General features: G+C 48.2%; 1 protein-coding gene and 1 non-coding gene across 3 annotated transcripts in view; both read right to left on the minus strand.

The window, feature by feature from the left end:
* The window catches only part of DNAJC5 (DnaJ heat shock protein family (Hsp40) member C5), a 34,619-nt gene extending 25,317 nt beyond the window's left edge, over nt 1–9,302 (minus strand). For both annotated transcript variants that reach the window (XM_074919863.1, XM_074919864.1), the window contains exon 1: nt 9,132–9,302. The gene's annotated coding sequence lies outside the window, so the exon portion shown is untranslated. The remainder of the gene's footprint in view (nt 1–9,131) is intronic.
* A 166-nt stretch (nt 9,303–9,468) lies between these two features.
* TRNAE-CUC (transfer RNA glutamic acid (anticodon CUC)) lies at nt 9,469–9,540 on the minus strand. The gene has a single exon. It is a non-coding gene; the product is annotated as a tRNA-Glu (tRNA).
* Between the last annotated feature and the right edge of the window lie 3,342 nt (nt 9,541–12,882).

The following is a 12,882-nucleotide window of genomic DNA, read 5'->3' on the forward strand; positions in this document are numbered from 1 at the left end:
AGTGCACAAACACCGAGTAGCGGGACAGAACTGAAAAAACTGCAAGTGAAATGGCAAGTCATAAATACAGATTTACTAAACTAATCGATACAAACAACACTCCAAAAAATCAAACAAACTTTTGGACATTCGGACATCATCATACCACAGATTCCTCCTCACTGGGTAGTGTCAGATGTTACAGAAAACAGTTTAAAAGGCACAAGGAGATGAGGTTTGTACCTGCCCTGCTCCAATCCCCAGCACATGGGTGTTTAGAAGCATAAAAGAAGTTAAAACTTAAGATTTTCATGATAAAATCTGAACCGATCAGCACAGCTTATATGACTCAAACATTTACTTGTTGTTTTGGCAGGAAAATACAAAATTCCTTTTCTGAAGGCTGGGAAATGCTGGAGGGGCATGCCTTCACTGCAAATATTTTTGTTTCTTCTTAGGTTAACTAAAACAGAGCCCATGTCCAGAGGTAAACACCCAGCAAGACACAGCAGAAAGCACCTTGGGAGAGATGACACATTGATTCCCTGGCCATCCAAAAGTTTTCAGGGCAGTGAAGAAAGTCACTATGAACACGCTGCTAATAAAATTATATTCTTATAATACTCCCAGAATATATTAACCAGCGTACAACAACTCCATTCCAGTCAGTCTGGACTGTGAGGTGCTCAGGAACTAAAACCTGGTACATCGTCTCCACCCAGCTCATTTGGCTAGAAATAGTCAAAAGAAATCACAGGGTAGATTAAAAGCGGTTTTAATTTAAACTGACATTTTCTTACAGGAGATAAACTCCGGTATTTTCTAACTATACAGTGTGATTTCACCAACAAAGAGATTTATTTTATACTACTCCTACAGAAACAGTACTGATATTTATTTCCACTGTTCCCTCACTCTGCATACATTTAATCTGCACGCAGAAACGATGTCCTCGGTTCTGCCATTCAGTCTGGCAAAAATATTTTGTGGATGCTTTAAAAAAAAAAAAAAGCCAGCCCGTAATTTAGAAATAATAAGGTAACTGAGAATGGTATTTGTCCTACTGATTTTCCCACTAACTCGTGATTAACAGGAAAATCACAGCTTGAATTTCAGACCGTAGACTTAGTTTGCAAACCTGGCACTTAAGGAAAAAACACTTTGTAGACTTTAATTGTAACTGAGTTTTCTAACATTACGACTGGGATGAGAAATGGACCGTCTGAACGCATATAGATTTTATAAACTAAGTTTTCAGACTGGAATCACACTTTTGAGTAGTTAGAACAAAAAGGCCACTATTATACCGATGCGTAATTTAATCACTGCCATTCCAAACGCACATGCCTTTTTGTTTCAGCGTGCAGAATCATCACATTTAGTCTTTTTTCCACCTAAAGTAATAACTGAGAACGAAGCCAGAAAACCTTATCGTTTTTGTGACTGTGATACTTCTATTCCTCCCTCTGATCTTAACTAACATCAGAGCACGGCAGATGTCTCGTCAGTCTGCCTGTATACATGACGTGATGCTGTTAATACAACATTAAAACCGTGTTACTCTTACACACATTCCCCAAACCAAGAGTACATCTTCCTGAAGATCCTTAACAGGAACAGAATTAGTTGCGAAATAGCACCTTTCCTCATTTAGTGTTATTTTAAAATAGTATTTTATACATCTACACATTTAAACAGCCTCAAAACAGGAAGAAAGGAAGAGTGGAAGTCATCATAGAAAGAATTTTTAACATGCAAGAGGGACTAACTGGGCCTCATATGGAAGACAACAACAGAACGAGTCACTGGAAGAAACGTGGCTTGAAGAGAAGATGCAAGAAACTGGGGTAAGGAGTTGTGCATTGTAGGACAACTATGGAAGACGATGGATTTTCATCATCCAAGTTATTTCATCCAACCTATATTCCATTTCAAGACCAGTAATAAAAAAATTAAAGCCATGCTGACTGTTATCCAAACCACTCAGTGAAACAGTGAGGTAAGCTTGGGAAATTATAACTAGGCGCCTTCCAAACACCTTTTGATTAACTGTTTGCCTGGTTTTCCCAAGTCAATTCTGAATGGCAAATGTCGTGCCAAGGCAATTTTTAAAAGTACAACAAGAATGAAGCGAGCAAGTGTGGAAACAGGGAACTTTGCAGGAAAAAATAAAGAGGCAGTCGTTAAGGAAGATAAATATTTTCACTAATTACTGTCCAGGCAAAACATCTCTGTTCATTATGCATTTATTTTGCTCTGTGATAAAAATGGTCTACTCAAAGCAAGAGCGTTATTTCCCAGCATCAACGTTAGGGCCTTCAAAAGAATGACTGACTTACTAATGCTTTGTCAAACCAAACCCTAACAAGGAGGAAATTTTCTAAAGAAAAGACACGGTTCAAACTCTATTTTGCTTTCACCGCTCAGACCAGAATAACCTTGAGAAACACATCAGGATCATACACGTGTGGAGAAGCAGCATCCCTGCTCAACAGAGCTCGTTAGTTATCAGATGGAAAATATTCCTAAAGTTCACAAAGAACAGCAACTCAGAAATTAACCTGGAATTTAAATCAATTCACTGCTCCGAACAGTAATTGAATCTGGTTTTCTAACTCAATTTAGAATAGGAAATACGTCTGGTTATAGTTTCCAAGAAACCGCTCATCTCGGATTCCAGTAGAGGCACCGAACAATTTCATGGTCCCTTCCCTCCTCCTCAAGGAGGTGCCGGGGGGTGCTGGGACGAGCCGGGGATCTTGGAGCAGCAGAAGCTACACCACACAGGCAAGAAGAAAAAGCAGCAAGCACTGCTCCCACCGACCACGCTGAACCACCCCACCCTCCTCCAGAGCTGGCGCCGCGCAGCGAGGTCCCCTGCCCCAAACGTCCCGTGGATCAAACCAGCCGAGGCGCATCGGATCCGTCCAGCTGCTTCGGATCAAAGCGGTTATTGCTCTGACCTGGAGCCGTACTCGGATAGCTGCCGTCCGTGAGGGACCCGAACTAGAGCAGAACTTAAAAAAGCAAGCACTGCTTCAATTCCCGGCACAGATACCGGATGATGTCACAGGGATCCGGTACGCCTGTTGTAAAAGCACATGAACACTCATTAATTTTATTCCCCTTCTACCCGCTGTTACTGCGGCGTCACGTATCTCCCAAAGACACGCTGCCATGCTCCAGTACCTGAACAAGATCTTAACACATCCCATTTTGTCCACTGATCCCCCCTCTTGCACATCTAAATATCAGAAGCAGGACAGCCATTATAACTACAGACAACGAAAGGAAAATTAAGACATTTCTTAATGTATCTTTTAAAAAATTCCCTTAACTGTGTACCATCCTCTAATGCTAGATACAACCTGAAATTATAAATATCTCACTTGATGCAACCTACTCTTGGTAGAATGAATTTTCTGCACCTGGCACATTCAAGATTCCTGTAGACATTGCCATGAGTAACTGCCCACAAAAACGTTCAGAACTGGGCTCCCAAGTCCCCCTCCTCTCTACAAGCAGCTTTAAACCTAATTATGGTTTTTATGTTTTTACGGTAAGCATCCCTAAATCCTCCTGCCATGCAAAGCAGATTCATAAGGAAAATTCCTTAATGACTGATCCAGCCGAGGCAAAGGCCCACGTTAAACACCTTGCACTGGAGCTGTAACGCAAAACTACAAACTATTTCTGAGCATAAATAAAATTGCTAAGATACTACCATCACAGTAACAGAAAATCCTGTTAAGACATAAAATATCTAATGACAGATGGCAGGGAAAAAGAATATTTTCATTTGAAATACAGCCAAAAATGTAAAGACGTAAAAGGGGAAAAGCAAACAGAAAGGCCTATGCAAGTTTCTATTTTTTCTAAACTGTGTGTTTGGCTACTGTAAGATCAGTAAGCTTTGGACTCTTCCTATCTGCACTGCAAAATATTATTAACATACAGGTCTTATATATTCACTTTTTCTACAGATTGCCCTGTAAAAGCCACGACCGTTCCAGAATCCCTACCACTGCCACCTGACACAACTTTAGGAAGACAAAGATGAAACCAAGCGAGGATTGTGAAGTCCCGCGTGACAAAAGCAACAGCAGGATGGTGCAAGTCAGTGTTCCTAGAGCAAGCAGTTAAAAAACAGTTCTTGACAGATACACAGATAGATGTTCTCGGAGGGAAGAGGAAGCCCAGAAGGCAGGCAGGGGGAAGCGTGGGGTGCTGGCTGGATCACCAGTTTGTGCTCTTCTATCAACTTCTCCCCGCTGGGATTAGATACTGTTAGATACCGCCCGTTGTTGCAGTCAGATCTACAGAACTATCTACTGGCATCATTTATCTGTCAGAAGCCATCAGACCATCACAAAACTACCCGTTAATGAAAGTATCATGCCACCCAAAAAAATTAAAAAAAAAAAAAAAAAAGAGAAAAGCTTCATTAGAAGTGCTTTGTTGAAAGATGACTAAACGCCAATGAGTTTTTTGTTTGTTCAAACATTCACCCAACGAAGTTTAAATCATGGTACTGAAGTATATTAAAAAGAAAAAGGCACACAACAACCTTTCGACGAAAAACTCCACTCTCGTTACAAAATTCTCGAGGACATTAGGAAAGAGGAGACGGCAGCTGCTAATCTAAGTTAACCGGGGCCTGGAAGACTCGCTCCGTTCACATGGGAGCAACTGTATCGCTGGGCACCACACTCCTTCCAATCCTCCTACCAACGTGGGCTCAAGAGGATGAAAAACTTCCACCCGGAAGAAAAAGGCACTGAAATTTTACAGTTGGCCCAACGTGCTGGCACTGAAAGTGTTTCAGAACTATTGAAAAAGGCAGAAAAGGACTTAAAAAAGGCACATTTTAGTGCAGTGCAGATACAAGGTAAGTGCAATTAGGAGAAATTGCCAGGACATAATGAATGTGAATATACGCTAAAGAAATGTTATTCACGTTCTCCCAAGCAAAACCTACACATCAACAATGCACTAAAACCCCCGTGATCCAACACCAATAATTATTATTATTTAGCTATTCTACGCACACAAAAAAACAGTATGTTTTTCAGTAGGTACTATCACTTCATTAAAAATATTCCAACAATGTTTTGAGGAATGTTTGCTCCGGAATGCAGTTCTTTGATATCAGTCTACACTGTCTGAAATAAGAAACAAAGCGTCTCCTGAAGGTAAAACACATACTTCCTAACAACTGTGATTTGTATGATTTTATTAAGAAAGCACTTTAACAGACCACCTAAGTAAATCTTCAGATACAGCACCACAGTCCTGCCTTTCAAGATTAAAAGCACTCACTGGTTAACCAACCAGCACCAACACATAGTAGTTGACATAGTAACAAAACCCCAAGAACAAAAACCACATTAAAACAACGGTGAGAATTCACAAACAGCTCTTGAGAGATGATAAGCACTGGCACCTGCTGACAGCATACACTGACCAGGTGCACCAAGATCATCCCTCTATTTCCTTTGTAACCTCCAAATCCTTTCTTTCGCAAATGTCCAGTCAGTCTCCAAATCATCCTGAATGTGTGGAAGGGCTTTGATGGCCAGGACAGGTAGCTAGAGAGTTAAAACATGCAAAAAAATTATTTACATGGACACGTCTGAACCAACAGTGCTTAATTCAAATTACTTCAGTTACCGGAGCACAAGGACAACAACTTTTTCATGTCAAAAAAGCAGTGCTACGCTTTTCTCTGGTCCTCAGCAGTAGCCATGTTCCTCATCCCTCTGTATTTTGCCGTGACCCATCTGTCTTACAGCACAGGTGGCCACACAACTATTTCCTGAGACCGTGGACGGGCCCACCGCAGCCCTCTGTGCCATCTGCTTACAAGCTGGGGGTCACCTCACGGGAACCAAGCGACTCGCCAAGCGCACACACCCGCTCCCCGGAAAGGTCTTTTCCTCAGGCTGGTGGAGGGCAGTAGACGAACCAAATCTTCCCAGGCAGAGGCAATCCCTCCCCAGCGCTGCTTTGTTTCCTACCCAGACAGGTAAACCTGGAGGTTTAAAGCCAAACGAAGAGGACTTGCATGGCTCGAGATCAAGCTGCGGAGATCAGTTAGTGTATTAAAATTACCTTAAATTAATCCCCGTGCTTGTGTGTTTGACGGGAAAGCAGTGAAAGCGCTGGCAGATGCCATTTTGCACACTCTGGGGAGGATGCTGGAGTGCTCCGTCCTATGTATAAGCTTTGCAGAAAACTTCTGCCAAGGCCTTACCTTCCCAAACATACCGAAAAAAATATTTTGATCTGGTTATTAACAATACCTTAAAAAAAAAAAAAAAAAAAAAAAGAAGAGAGAAAACACTGGCAAACCGATCAAAGAGGGAAATACAGCAATTATCATAGGCCAATTACAGCACTGGTGTTACAAGTCAGGTCATTCAATGGACAGAGAGGATTTGCAGAACCACCTCCCAAGGCTTAAATTGTGCTCACTTTTCCAGAGAGGATATTCTGGCAACTGAGTTCATAAATTAAAAAAAAAAAAAAAAAGTCATATCAACAACTTTTAACCTAAACCATGATTTCTCGAGTAATCCAGTCAAGCTTTCACTATCAAAACACTGTTTAAGACAGACAAAAATCCTTCTTGAAGCTCACAAAGAGAAGAAATAAGATGATTAACAGCATCAGTGCTGACGAGTACCACCTCAGCATAACCTGCAAACTAGGCCAAAAGTCTCAAAATCCACGTTCATACTGTTAGGAACCCAAGTCATATTCTGGTACCACTCAATTTTTTCCAAAGTACGAAGATCCAAACACGCCCGCTGACTTGACAGAAGCCTTCATACAGCACAATAAGAAAAGCCTGTCCACATCACAGCTCTACTCCAACCCCCCAGCTCTGATCCTCCGCTGCAAAACGAGTCTCTGGCAGGCTCCAACCGTCTTGGGTAACTTCATAACTGAAGCCAGGTCCATGACTGTGCCACCTCAGCCACAAACCACATCAACTGACGGCAACCCAGCTGTAAAACAAGGCACACCACGACTGACCAGGAGGAGGATTGCCTGGGAAGACTGAAAGAGCCTTCAGACCCCTTGAGAATAATCAACATGAATAGGTGGTCTACGCTATGAGACAAAACATACTATAAAGATGTTGCTTTTTTCAAGAACTCACTGGTAAAAGGTGGTTAAATATAGCACACAGCCACCCCGTGGAGCTGGGAGATCTCTGCTTCGGTCGCACCATCACTCTGAACCTACAGCTGCAATTTATCAATACGATGGATCAAAAATTTAGGAGAAAAATGACCACGTCGCAGCATCTCCCCTTTCATTTAAATGCCGTGGACCATCACTAAAATGAAATAAAGGAGAGAGGGAAAGAAGCGTTTATTCATGTTTATAAAAAGCTGTTTGATGTAAGTAAAATCTCCTCTCCAAACTCAGGGATATCCACAAAGCAGGTTCTGCACGGCCAGCATCATGACAGGTTTCTCCACAGTCCTTAGAGAAAACCACAGGAAGCTGCTCAATAAAAATAAACTTATTTTCATCCTACACTCCATATATTAAAGTCAATTTCTCTTCGACTCCAGCTTTTGCTTCCCCTCTTTTCTCCCTCCCAGAGCACAGCGTACTTGAATTATTAGAGCTAATTCATTCATGCAAATGAATTTGGCATCTGTTTCTCGGGATCTCTTAGTCAGATTAGGACTCTCATTTTTTACTGAAAGCAAACAAAATGCAAACACTGATCCTAAGCAGCCTGCAACCAACAGATGCCTGAGAACTTGAAAACCCCTCTACTGAAATTGTGGTCAAAGGAATAAATTCCACTCCAAGGTGGCTGCTACTATTCAAGAATTTCAATAGGTACAATCCTGACGCATTTCAGAAGGAAATCCTTTCCGATTTGCATACTTCTGATAGCTTAATCTACCCAACGAAATGGGTGAAACACCACCGGTCAGCCACTGGGTGAACGCGGCCTACAAGTTTTTGCTTCAATAGCAGCAAACTAATACGGTATTTAAACACACATATAACATTTCCAACTCCTTAAAATAAGCCAGCATGAGGGCATGAGGCAGACATCAGCTAGGAGAATTATATTATTTCATACTGCTGTCAGATGATGTACCAAATTTATGCCTTTTTTTTTTTTTTAAGCTTTACCGCAGGAGGGGGAATATTAAGCACACACAGCTCTACAGCGAGGTCTCACAACACACAAAAATTAATGCCCCAATAAAAACAAACCTACAGGAAAAAAAAAAAAAAAAAGATAAAAACGTTTGGATTTCTTTTCTGTGTCAAACGGATAGCTTTCACCTTGCTCTCCGAGGGAGAAACAGCTCCATCAGTGTAATATACTCCAGTAATAAAGTCAACGGCTTTGTGTCACTACGCGTATAACAGGGAGATACTGATAAAGCATAAAAGCAAAAGCGAGGCGTTATCAGCGAATTCGTTGTCTCCATTTCGTCCAGTTGCAAGCCCGTATCACCAGAATTAACCTGACCAGAATTCTTAATTTGAGAACCAGAAGACACCGCACAAATAAACAGAATTATGCTGCCTTTGCAAGTTTCTCATTATAAAGGCTGGATTTACTTCCCGTTGCTAATACGTCATTCATTAAGCACATAATAATCTGAGCAGTTACAAATGGGGTGGTTTTTTTTAAAAAAAAAAAAAAAAATTAAGCAGAACAACGTGAGGATGGGGAAGCGAAAATCATCCCAGATCCCTCCAGTGAAAAAAACAGTCATCGTGAATCACGGCTCGCACAGAACACAAATGACTTTCATTTAGAATTCACCTTTCCAGGCCTTTTGTTTGTTGGTTTTTTTTTCCCCCCCCTTCAATCTTCACAGCTCCGAGACAGAGGCCGCAGCCCCCCCAAACCCGCGTGTGGGTGGAAGGGGGGGCGCGGGGATTTCCACCCCCCCCCCCGGGCAGGGGCTTCCCTGAGGGGGGACACGGCGCCCTGCCAGGCCGGGGCACTCCGCCGAGCCACCCACAGCCCCCCCGCCCCCCTCTCCCTCCATCTCCCCGCACCCCAAAACGCCCCTTTCCCGCCCCCCCGGCAGCCCCAGCTCCATCTTGGCCTCCACCCGCGGGCCGGGCCCGGCGAGGCCCTGCCCCGCCACCGCGCTCACCTGCGCCCCGCGGGCGGGCGGGGGCCGGGCAGCCCCGGGCGGGGGCGGCCCCACGGTGCGGGCGGCTCCTCCCGGAGTCAAGCGGCCCCCGGTTCCCGGCGGCGTTTCCTCGGGCGCTGCCGCCGCCGCCAGACACCGAGCGGGACCCGGCGACGCCGACGGCGGGCGGGGGAGGGACCGGCGCAGCGCGCCTGCGCACGGCCGCCACGCACGGCCCCCACCCGCGCGGGCCGCGGGCATGCGGGGGGGGTGCGGGGGTGCGCAGCGCGGCGGGGGGAACCGGCGGCGCGGCGGGGGGAGTAAGGGCTGAAAAGCAGAGCGCGGCAAAAAGGAGAGCTTCCCTGACCGGGAATCGAACCCGGGCCGCGGCGGTGAGAGCGCCGAATCCTAACCACTAGACCACCAGGGAGCGGTGAGGGCGCTTCCCGCCCGCCGCAGTTCCCGCGCTGCCGCCGGGGCGGGGCCAGGCGCGGGGGCGGGGCCGGGGGCGGGGCCAGCCCCGCGGGGCGGGGCGGTCGGTGCCGCCGCTCCCGCTCGGGGGTGCCGGGGCGCTGCCCCCCCCGCTCCCGCACACCCACCCTCGGCTCTTAACCGGGTTCGTGCGGCACCTTCACGGCCGGCGCCTGTTCCCGGGGGGCTGCGCCCAGGAGCCGCCTCCCTTTCATGGCCGGACGAGCGCTCAGAATTCGAGGAAAACGGGAATTCGAAGCTCAAGGCTCAGTTTTTCCCGGTTGCTCCACCTTCCGGCGCTCCCGGAGGAACACCGCTGTTTCCCACCGGCGGGGCCAAAGCTCGACACCCCCCATCCCGCGTGTCCCGGGACCCCGCAGCCGCTGTGGGAAGGCTGCCCGGGCACCGCAGCTCGCCCCGAGCATCCCTCCCGGTCACGGACCGTTCAAAACCAAGAAGCCGTCGGTGAAGGGGATGCCCCAGACACCTCCGGTGGGGTGCCCCGTGCGGGACAAGCGCAGCGAGCTCTGCGGAGCTGGGGCACTGGGATGTTTCTTTTTCCCTCCCTCTTGTTGTTGCGCAGAGACAGAACTTGCCCCACTGTGCAGGTACCAGCCAGAGAAACCGAGAACCTTCCAGAACAACGTGTTGCAGGTGTAAGAAAGACTCTATAGAGGCAACACCCCACGTGTGTCTGTGGCAACCCGCCACCGACAGACCAAGCTGGCTGCTCTGCCACAAAACGGGAGCCAAGGGTGGTGATTCCCCTTTTCCTACCCCTCCTCCTCTCTTTTTCCTCTTTTTGCTCTCTCTCTCTTTCTTAAATACATTCACATATACAAGTTTTGTACAAATATGAATTGGGATGGGTTGATCGTTGATGGGTTATTAGGAGTTCCCCAATGGTTATCAGCTGATTGTTGCCAAATTTTCTTCACTCACTCACCAAAGTGGCCAGTTAATAAAGTCACCAGCACCATCGTTCCTCTGAATTATTGTCGTGACTCAACCCACCCTGCCGAGCCGAGACCGACCCTTCCACCTGCACGCAGGTTCTCAGGGAACCCAAAAGATTCACCCCCCTCGTAACCCACCACATGGGACGAGACAATCCCCCCCTGCCCTGGCCCAGCCCTGCTGATGTGTCACCTCCGGCCTTTCCCATCTGCAACCTCTGACTCAGATTTTAAAGAAAGGAACGATGATGAATCCCATTTGCCAACAGAGTCATTGCCATTTATCACACACCCACACCCTCCTCGCTCCAGCCCCGGATCCCTTCGGCAGCAGCGAGTCCCCAGCCCCAGCCCAGCCCCAGCACCGACCTCCAGAGGACACCCAGTACCTCTCCTCCTCCAAAACACCGGCTCCATGCAGGGCTCCCCAGCACCGACCTTGCACTTCGCACAGAGTCTGCACCCAAGAAGAGATGCTGAACCCACCCCAGCACCCGCACAAGGCCAGCCCTGATGCTCGCACCCCAGGGGCGCAGTGAGTGGGCCACGGGCTGGGAGCCCTGGGCCAGCACTTGCCTCTGGATGGTGCCTTCCCGGCTGGAGATGCAGCCCCAGGGCTGATTTCCTGGGGGGATGAGCAGGAGCAGTTGTGCAACCTCTCTCACAAGCATAAATGCCAAATTCTTTAAAAAATACTTGCTGTGGTTTTGGCTGAGGGTTGGGACGTGGTGCCAGCACAGAAAAATGGCTCTTTCCAGCTTTTTGCAGTCAGTAATTGTTTGATTCAGTTAGTGTTTGATTCTGTTTATCTCCTTGTTCCCACTTCGCAGGATGGAGCGTTCTGGCTTCCCCCCACCTTCGACGCTCCCGATGAATCCTCCACACCTTGCGCTCCTCTGCCCGGACCGTGGGTGCTCACCCCCCCTCCTTTGACATCACACAGATTCCTTCTGACAGCTCAGGGATTCCGGTGCCTGCTCTGGCCTTCCCCAAACTCTCCTTTCCAACCAGGAGGTTACGGCACAAACCGAGAGCGAGGGCAGGGGACACTGCGCTGCCCGGCCACCACGGGTCACCTCGTGCTTCGGGGTTTGGGAAACTCCCAGGGACGCAGGAGCGAGGGGTCAGTGCTTTGCTGGGATGAGGGTTCCCATCCTCTTCCTCACAGGCAGGAGAAAAAGATCCCAAATCCCCTCGGGAAGTTTTCATTTCAAGCCAGGAGGGTGAGCCTGTCCCTGGGTGCTTGCTGGCGGGGGACGATGGTGACTGCTGAGTCGCTTTCATGTGTCACCACACCCCAAAATGTGGCTTCGGGCTTCCTCAGCAGCACCTGCTGCTCTCCCTTCCCCGGTGACTCTCATCTCCCGTTTCCTGGGTGCTTGCCCAGTTACAGACCAAAATTATCCCCCCAACCCATCCAGCCCCAGCAGCGGAGGCCGGCAGCGGGATCCGGCCATGCAGACGTGCTGCTGTGTGAGCACCCGGCTTGGAAACACGTCGGGAACGGGCCGCCCATGTCACCCAGCCCCGTGCATCGCCCCGGGGAGCTGGCAGAGAGGAACGGGAGGTGCAGGGAGAGGGGAGCATCCTCCCGGGCAGGCGGCAGCACCGGAGGCACCTCCCCGGGAAAAGCCTCTTGTCAGCTACCACATCCCCAATCGATAACACCCGCTCAGCATGGACCCCCCCGAAACATGGGAGCCTTCAGAAGAGGCCCAGCAAGTCCTCAGCGATGAGGAAAAAAAGGAAAATCATGCGGTAAAACCAGAGGAGCGGGAAAGAGGAGACGCTGTTTTGGTTGTTGGCTCCGTCGCTGCCTGCAAAGATCCCAACTCTGATGGGTCTCGTGTGCTGGCCTCGTTAGTGTAGATTGAACATCAGGATGTTTCATTTAAGGAAAGCAACAGGAAAAAGAGGGAGGAGAGAGAAGTTACTGAAAAAGCTCCGGGACAAACCCTCTCCAGGCTCCACGGCAGCAGGAGGCACTGGGCTGTCCCCGGGCTCCCCTGAGCAGCCCTGGCCCACCGAGACTCCTGGCAGGGGATAAACAGAAGAGGAATATTCCTGCCAAAGCCTCCTCCCCTGGTTACAACAGAGCAGGCAGGTGCTCATGAGGCTGCCAAGGCTCCTGGTCCCCGATTTTTCATGGGAAGGAAGATGCAGCCCCCTTCTCCTTTGCTCAGGACACCGCAGCCCATAGCCCAGCCCAGAAGGAAACTGGGGCTTTGCACCCTCCCGGAGCACACTTAGAAACCAGGAAATGACAAAAACAGTCAAGCCTGTAACCCCGAAGGGAAGGTTTAATTAACCTCCCATCAAAGCACCCGAGCTCCCTGGCTGGAAGG

The sequence above is a fragment of the Athene noctua genome, chromosome 16 (genome assembly GCF_965140245.1).
Source record: "Athene noctua chromosome 16, bAthNoc1.hap1.1, whole genome shotgun sequence".
Lineage (NCBI taxonomy): Eukaryota > Metazoa > Chordata > Aves > Strigiformes > Strigidae > Athene > Athene noctua.